The following is a 9,581-nucleotide window of genomic DNA, read 5'->3' as shown; positions in this document are numbered from 1 at the left end:
TCTGAGGTAAAAAACTACAAATGTTTAGAATGTTAAAAAGCCTTTGATCATTATTCACATCTTTCCATAAATAAAAAAATTCATTCTGGAGAGAAACATTACAAATATGAATAGTGGGGCAAACCCTTTAATTCAGGGTCAAACCAGTGTGAAAAAGAAAAAAATAAAACAACACAGAAACCCTAGAAATACAAAGAATGTGGCAATACATTACTTGCTGTTCATAACTTCCTAAGATTATAAGAATTTACATTGGAGAGAAATCCTACAACTGTGAATGGTGTGGTGATGCACTTAACCAGAGCTCAAACCTTACTACACATAAGAAAATTCATATTGGAGAGAAATCTTATATAAATGAGAATAATATAGCAAAGGTTTTAACTGATTATCGCCCTTAGTAAACATAAGAGAAATCATGCTAGAGGAAAATCACAATATGAAGGTGTGGGGAAGCTTTATGCCGGTAATCACAATTTTCTATATACAGTAGAATTTCAAACAGAAATGCCATAAATGTGAAGACTGTGACAAGTGTCTAACTTCTGCTCAAAACATTATATGAAATTTATGACAGAGAAAACCCCTACAAATGTGAAGACAGTGTCGAATCTTATTCATAGAGATGTTCTATATATGTGAAGAATATTACAATGTCTTTACATATTTCTCAGGCTTTTCTAATCATAATTAATATGGAAGAAATGCTGTACAAATGTCAATCATATCTTAAAGTTTATCCTGTTTGGTAGGACTAAGGAGAAACTGGAGCATATGATTCTGAGAGATCCCTTGTCCATAATAAGAGGAACAAAATTACCAGAGTGAGCTGCCACGAAAGAAAAGCATTTCAGGAAGGTTTTTCAAAAAATGAACTGATGTTGTTCTACAAAAATGGCTCTCAGAGATAGAGATGCCCCAGTGTGGAGATACGGCCACAGCCACAAGAAGGGATCTTTGGAGCATGCATCCAAGTAAGGTGACAGTAGTCTCAAGTGACCCATTTTCATAAACACAATAAAATGTTCCCCCCTTTTATCACATTTTATAAATACTATGACAACTTGTGGAAATTGCTTTACAGGGATAGAAATGGGAGGACTCTCCATTCAGGAATTTTTCCCTCTTTCCAGTAAAAATAGTAAATTTATTACCCCAACCACCATGTAACATAGATTTGGAAAATCAGCATGAAAGGGGAAAAAAATCTCACTAACCCAGGGTGTTCTCCAGTTGATAAAGTAGATGTCTTCCTTCTCTGGAGTGTTCTGTGCTTTAATAAACTTTGACCTTTTGCTCACTTGTATCTACTTGTTCTGCTCATTTGTTCCACTGTGTTGGTACCAGTGACTATGCTTTGTCGCCTGGAAACAAAAACCAGGCAACACACACTTGACATCCATTCCCCATATGTGACATTTTAGTGTCAGAATCTGGGAGGAAAGTGTACATTTTCAGCAAGATAAGCTAATGGAACATTAGACATCCTGAATTCACACTGCCTGATGCACATTATTTATTACACTTATAGCTCTAATTCTCTTTGCTTTCCGGGTAATGCAGCTCCTTACCTACCCCTGCTCCATTTCTTTCTTTTTTTTTTTCCTCATCTCCACAATGCACATCATCCCCCAGTTGGGCCTGATATTCAAAAGCATACAAAGGGGCCTCTGGCTCCACAAGCAGAGCATTAAGCCAGATTTTTAAGGTCTTGATAAGGAGAATTGGGATGAAGAGACAGTAAGAGAAAGCCAGGCCAGCATCAGTGACCAAGAGCTGAAGGAAGCTTTTGAAATGGTTGCTACCAGTAGGGAAGAAGGTTGTTAGGGACATAGTTACTTTAGGGTCAGGCAAGAATACACCAGGCCAGTGCCTTTCCTGCACCATGACTATGGGTTCCTGGAGTCAGGAATGTTTCGGAAGTGGCCTCATCTGGGACCATTCCCTCACTACTAAAGAGATGCCCCGGAAGTAACATTTCCCTCTCCTGGAGATGGGGGATCATACTTGCCTTTCAGACCCTGTGAAATCCCTGAACCAACTCTGACTCTCTGGAACTCAGTTTGATGAACATGCTCCGGCTTCAGAACAAGGTCCACTTTTAGATGCTGGGAAGCCTGGTTGTTGGGTATCTGTCTCTCTGTCTCACAGTAAACACTGATGTTTGTAACATTAGAGCCACTCCTCTGCTCTCCCTCAATATTCAGGGCCTCTCTTTCCCTCTCATATCCTTCTTAAAAATGGAAGGTAAAATACAAAGCTGCAGTGTACCCTGAAGTCCCTCTGTTCCCTGGTTGTTGATGCCTTGTTTATTTTTTTTAGTGCTTTCCAGCTGGCCTACCCCATCATTTGATTAATCTGAACTTAACCTAGAGATCTAAATCCTTTAAAACCACAGGCCTCCTTCCCAGGCCTTTAAATAGACAAGACTTAACTGGGATTCCATTTCCATTCAAAATAGAAAAACGTAAAGGAACAAAGAACCAGATGTAGGAGAGAGATGTGAAGAAACTAGTGACTGAACAAACAAGGGTGGCAAGGAACACTAAGAGGAAAGAGAATGATTTTGTGTAGGACAAAACCTAATAACAATATTTGTCTTAAAATAAGTCATGGTTTAAGAAGAAAATATTCTGGCAAACATAGGGCTTCAGCATGTCAAAAATGGTCTATGTAAGGGATACTATTTGCAAATGTAAATTTATGAAAAAATTTATATGTGAATAGGTTGGCCTAACTGAAAAGGGAATCTCTAAGTAAGTGTTAGTTTTCTTTTGAGACTTTGTTTAAAACCTCATCAGATTGCTGTGTATTTGCTGAAAGTGACAAAGAATTATTCTGCATGAATCTGTCACAATAGTGTTAAATCTGCTGCTCTGTATTTTCTTCTGCCTGCCTGAAGCTGTATTTCCTTAGTTATGGGTGTTGAGATCAGTACTCAATGTTATGAGTTACCTCTTTGAAAATGAAGTGAAGAAAAACAGGAGTGAACTTTATCATTTTAAGCTAGACTCTTTTTTTCATATTGCCTGACATTTTCACTCCTTCCTCTGTGTCTTTAATTCCTTCCTCATACCTCTTGGCTTTTTGTTGCTAAGATAAGATGACAGAATATGTATGTGTAATTGCTGCCACCCTTTAACAACATATTTTTCTTTCACAAGAACTGGCCAAACTGGACCATTTCTGGTTGTGGTACAAATTTGAGACTACCTGCTCTCCTTGCTGCCCTTTTTGAGTTGTGACTTTCTCAATCAAGTAAGGTGTTTCAAATTGATTTTTGTCCTGCTGCATCAGTGGTGTCTCTTTTATAAAACTGTGGCCTTTCTCTGCACTTGGCTTAAAGCTCTAGTTTTCCACCCCTAAAGTAGAGGTCAATGGTGTGTATTAAACCTCCTCATAGATTCCTGAGGAGATGTAGGAAGACACCCCAGATTCTTCTGAGGGGGAATTAATGGTCAGTAGTAAAATTCAAGGCAGACAGGGAGGTCATGTTAGCAAGATGACTTGGTGACACAGGCTAAAAAGAGTCACCCCCGGCACAGTAAGTCTGAAACTCAGGAATTAAACGTAGAAGGTGGGTGCATGCTTGTTAAGGAGTGCAGCCTGCCACTGGAGTCTGACCTTGAGACTCTGGGGGAGAAAATGTAGATCTCAGCCCAGTCTTGCAACCTGAGATGGGCACAACATTGTCCTCAGGTAATACTTGGTCCATGACTATGATGCCTTTATGGTAAGCCAACTATTTGGTACAATGTCTCTAGGGATGCCCAGCCCAAACTGTAGTCTACCCTCTGTTTTCCTATGGAAAGCTGTGGGCCAAGGGTTTCTAATAAATACTGGGGCTACGTATTCATTTCTTCATACTTCACTCTCCCCTCTGACTAAACAATCTGGTTCTGTAGTAGGAGTGACAGGATAGCTGGAACACAAATTCTTCAACCTCTTTCATGGTTGATTGGAGAAAAAGAGTTAACTCATCAGTTCCTTTAGATGACTGATTTCATTGTTCTATTGTTGGGGAGAGAATTATTGTCCAAATGAAATACTCAGATCACCATTTCTCCAGAAAACAACAGCCTTCCTGTGAAGATACACCATGAACACACCTGGTAGGTGTTACTCTAGTGTCTGGAGGATGAGGACAAATGACAGTAAGAAGCCCATATCCAGGTAAATTTCTCTTATCTGGGAAGAGGTTTGCCCTGGGAAACCTCAGAATTACCTCAATAGATTCACTAATACCAAAACTGTTCACACCCTCTGAAACAGGAAGCATTAGTAGACATTGCCCCTTTGATTGACAAATTTATGAGATATGGCTTTCACAATTTTGTGTTGTGGAATAACAAATGCTACAAATACAAATGAAAGCCAATCTGTTACCCAAGTAGGAAATGGTAACAACACTTTTTAATAATTTTTTTGTTTAAAGTTAATGTCTTTAATTTATAATGTGCCTTCCGTACATTGTTTTGAAATTATTTTGTGAATTATTATAGCTAGGTCAGCCATATATTATCTCAAAGACAGATACAACATCTTACATACTATGTATTTCCAACTGAGCTGACAAAAAAAGCTATTTGCACAGGCTATAGGGTCAAAATGTATTTTTTGTCCCCAATACTTTCTTGGAAAATAAAAAAAAGTAAAAATACATAATTCCAAAACAACAATTAACACATTCAGAAAATACCATTTAATTTTCTACTCATGCTGTTGAGTTCATCTGCGTGTTCGTCAGCGGAACCTTTCAACTTTGACAGGGGAAGAGCGTCGGAAGGGACGTGTCGGAACAATTGAGAAGGAAAGGAAGAGGAGGAAAGGGGAATCATGGCAGCCATGGTTTGCAGTGTTCTAGGGAGGAAAAAGTTGACAAGTTTGGTAACAGCTTCTGTCTGCTTCGCGCTTCCTGGCACTCACTCAGTGCTGTGGAGCAAAGGTTGTTCACAGTATAAACAGGTAACCAGCAATGAGGACATGCCTATTGCGATGGAAAATCCTTATAAGGAGCCTCTTAAGAAATGTATCTTGTGTGGAAAATGTGTAGATTATAAGAATGTACAGTTTTTGTCCCAGTTTATTTCTCCATTTACTGGATGCATTTTTGGAAGACACATAATAGGTCTTCGTGGGAAGAAACAGAAAGAAATCACAAAAGCGATTAAAAGAACTCAAATAATGGGGTTTATGCCAGTTACATATAAGGATCCTGGTATCTCAAAGACCCTAAAGTTTGCAACATCAAGTATCGGGAATAAGTAACATGTTACCACCAATAAACTTATTTTACAGTTTAATTTTTTAAATTTTTAAAAAATTGTTTTTCTACTCTTAAGAATCAAACACAGAAACTTGCTTTAACTCTTGCCAGAATAGAAGATTTTTACTAAAGCATTACTGTTCAGTGATGAAACTACTGGCTGTATAAGATATGTAGGACAGACAGAGATTATTATATTTACATCAGTGAACTTCTAATATCTATTTCTGATTACTAATTTCTAATTAGATTAAATAGGTAGCCTTTGTCATTAGAAATAACTGAAGGTGACACTAATTAAAATAGGTTTATAATAACTTTGTGTATATTACATATGATTTAGAAATAATGAGAAAACCTAAGCACACACTTATAAGTGACCTTTTTCTATTTTTTTTTTTTTTTTTTTTTTTGAGACAGAGCCTCAAGCTGTACCCCTGGGTAGAGTGCCATGGCATCACAGCTAACAGCAACCTCCAACTCCTGGGCTCAAGCGAGTCTCCTGCCTCAGCCTCCCAAGTAGCTGGGACCACAGGCGTTTGCCACAATGCCCAACTATTTTTTGGTTGCAGCCGTCATTGTTGTTTGGCGGCCCCGTCTATTTCAAACCGGCCACCTTAGGTGTATGTGGCTGGCACCTTAGCCACTTTAGCCACAGGCGCCGAGCCACGTGATCTTTCTAAATGAAAGTAATAAACAAAATCTATAATTATACATTTGTGTTAATTTGAGTATTGCTCAATATTCTTTATTTTTATTAGTTACCTAATTAACCTTCATGATAATATTCCAACTATGAAGACATTGGCTTCTCTCCTGAGGTTAGTCTTCTATGTGTAAAATCCTCCAAATCCATTTTCCAAGAACTAAATCAAATATTAAGTCTCAAGATACTTGCTTCCTTCATTTAACAAGGAGAACTCCATACTATACACTTTATGATTAGGTGTACAGTAAGAGTAATAATGCAATAAAATATTTCTAGTAATAAATAATTTAATCTTATGTGGTATAGCACACAGCTTTAAATACAGGAATTGTAATTTATGATACAACTATGTCCAAAATACTCTGGCATATTCACACGCTTCTCACTGCCATTCTTGCGTTATTTACAATCAGTTTAATGATGGTTCCATGCCACAGACAATTGATGAGGTCATGGCCAACGGTTCCAACTATATGTTTCTAGAGCACTGAAGAGAATTCATTTCAGTTCCTGCACATCATGTTGCCTCATGTCACTGCTGGTCTCCAAGCAGCCATCAGTGAGGTGTGTGGATGCAGCTTCCTGGTCCAGGACCAGAAACTGAGCAAATAAGCGCTGTTACTGCAAAGGTATAACTCAGACCTTTGCATCAGGCTTATCCTTATCTTTGGGTTTTTTTTTTTTTGAGACAGAGCCTGGAACCAGCCTTCCTCCATGTATGTGGCTGGCACCCTGCTTACTGAGCTATTCATGTACTGGATGAAACAGTATTTAACACACTAGTGTCACCCTCCAATTTTTGTTTCTCTACTCAAAACTTGTCCACTTCAGTTGAACACTATGTAATAAACATAAAGAATACCAATCCAAAGTAGCAAAAATAAACACTCATACTTTAAAAAAATATACAGGAATTAATTAAACAAACTTAAAAATTTTTTGAAATTAGGCTTTGCCAAGTCATTGTGTTCAGCCACTTCATAATTTCAAATCCAGATAGAACTGTACAACATGTTCGTGTTCAGTACAAGCTACAGGGTCTCACTTCTTCAGGCACAATGAGGATTTGCTGCGTAACATGGCTTCATTCACTTCGCTGGTTTTGACATATATCAGTGTTCATTGGCAAATTCTTGTTAAATTGGATGCTATATGGAACTTACCACCTCAAAACTTTTTTTTTAAGGCTCTACCTCACACAATTTAGAAGTAAGTCCCTGTGTATTTATTAGATCAACAAAACATTTGTTATAACAAAGTTATACATGTATAATCACTTTAAAGAGGGTTAACCATTGATATGCTTACCTACTGTGCTCTGAACATCTTTCAAAAATAATTCATGATATATAAAAGTTTTCATAAAAAATAAATAAAAACAAAAAAAAAATGTTCATGGCTCACTGAGCCACGGAACACTTTTCAAATCAATGACAGAGTGCTCAGTGCTTCCCACTTGTACTCCTAGCACTTGGAGGTCCAAGGGTGGGTAGATTGCCTGAACTCCCAGGTTGGAGACTAGCCTGAGCCTGTCTAAAAAGAGCCAGGCGTTTGTGGCAGGAACCTGTAGTATCAGCTACTTGGGAGGCTGAGGCAAGAGAATCACTTGAACTGAAGAATTTAAGGTTGCTGTGAGGTACAACTCCAGGTACTCTACCAAGGGCCACAAAGTGAAATGTCTGAAAAGAACAAAAAAAGAGAGAGAGAAAAGAAAAGAAAAAAGGAAATGCCTTGAAAGTAGAGTCTAGCTCTTAATAGTTTCCAAGCCTAGCACAAACTAAAGACTCAGTACATATATTTTTTTTCATTCAGTTGTTATTTGTTAAACAGCTACTCTGAGGTAAGTAGGTGACCCTAGAATATCTAGATGAATAATATCATGGTCCTTGTCCTAAAAAAAACAAAGAAAGAAAGAAAATACAATACACTCCACAAGGGTTGGGGCCTAAGGTCCTATCCAATCAAGGATGCAGCATTAAGAATTATCCAGTCAGAGGTACAGCCTGAAAGTAGACGTGGACCCAGGATCTGGTATAGGATTTTTTTGTTGCTCTGGTCACCAAGTTATGGTTTCCTCTTCCCTGTAGCATATTCAGGAGGATCCAGGTGGCTCTGCTGCAGCTTCTCTCACCTTGGGACCTGTGGGTCCTGGGAGATCTGTAGGAAAGTCAGAGGAACACCTTGGAAACTGAAATGGTGAGTATATTAGAGGAGGTTGAGAGAGAGAATGGGAGCTGTCTGGTTGAAGACCAACATGGTTGTGGCCAGACCAGAGTCCATATCACTTTAGCTTTGAAATCTTAAAACAGTAATGTGCCACTGGCACCTCCTGGCCTTCATAACCCTCTTGGCTAAGGTTGCTGTTGGGCAGGCAGCTGGGTCCATGGGTGTCCTGCACCTTCCTTGAGTGGTTACCTTGACTGCATCCCAGAGCAATCCCTGAGAAGCTGTTTGCCTGCAGGACCACGTCCCTCCAATGTTGTGGCAATGGAAGGAACTTCAGAGAACAATTCCAATTTGGTACATGGGGCTAAGTGAAGGGCAGGGCCATGGCTAGTGAGGACCCAAGTTCCTGCATTCTTCTGATAAAATAAACTGAGGTAACGTTAAAAGGTTAAAGAGTTTAATTTTTTGAACAAACAGCAATTCATGAATAGGAGGACTCTCAGCCAGGAGTTGTGATGCGGAGGCCCCAGGTTAGAGGTGAAGGGTGATTAAAGGAAAGGCTTTTACAAGGTGCATAAGGAACCAAAACAAAGTCAAGAATTGACTGGGTAGGGTTATTCATTCACCTGATTTGGACTATCCAGGTGAATTTTTGTTTGTTTGTTTGTTGCAGTTTTTGAATGGGACTGGGTTTGAACCCACCATCTCTGTCATCTGGGGCCGGCACCCAGGTGAATTTTTTCTAGATTTGTAGCCAGAGGAGAATTAGCGCTTTGTGATTGCTTAAGCCTAAATATTGTTCCCTGCTAAGTTGATGTTGGGGCACAGCAAATGATTCTTCCCAAAACTGTAGCTTATCCGTGCTGTTTTTAAAAACGGAAAAGCTCTTCTGAAATAAGCCTGAATTTCAAGTTCTTTTAATTTAATATTTCTTCCCTCACCCACAAGAGTAGAGATGGACTCTCTAAATTGTCCTTATGCAACAAACAAAGCTTCTTAATAAGATAAAAACAACTGCTTTCTATTGCTTTCCTGTTACTGCCTTACCTAGTGCATTTGGAAAATCCAACCATTCTTGGAGGATGATTTTTTTCTTCAACAAAATTTCTGCCTCTCTAGTTCATTCAAATTCCTAAGAGAATAATTTACAAGACAGTTTACTTTCCCAGGGACGTTCATTTTCTAATCATTTTTGGCTTTCACGAGAATGGTCTATATCCCCATCTCTCTTTTATGAAAAACAGTCTAATATTCTGTACCCCAAGGGGAGGTTGGACTAATGTCTCTGTGATTTCCCCATACAGGTAGTTCAGTAGTTGAGTTGGTCCTGAAGGTGGGTATGGGAAAAGACTCTGTCTAGGGCAAGACTAGAATATAAAAGTGCTCATTTATTTGCAATTAGAGGGAAGAAACTGGGGGGAGATGTGAGAAAGACAGATG

General features: G+C 38.8%; 2 pseudogenes; both read left to right on the top strand.

Annotated features, from left to right (window-relative positions):
• LOC100944920 overlaps positions 1 to 401 on the top strand; it is a 26,337-nt pseudogene extending 25,936 nt beyond the window's left edge.
• LOC100943634 overlaps positions 1 to 5,264 on the top strand; it is a 7,005-nt pseudogene extending 1,741 nt beyond the window's left edge.
• The last annotated feature ends 4,317 nt before the right edge of the window (positions 5,265 to 9,581 follow it).

This window comes from Otolemur garnettii, unplaced genomic scaffold (genome assembly GCF_000181295.1).
Source record: "Otolemur garnettii isolate 467f Iridium unplaced genomic scaffold, OtoGar3 scaffold00366, whole genome shotgun sequence".
Lineage (NCBI taxonomy): Eukaryota > Metazoa > Chordata > Mammalia > Primates > Galagidae > Otolemur > Otolemur garnettii.
Note: the sequence above shows the minus strand (reverse complement) of the source record. Positions and strands in the feature narration are given on the sequence as shown.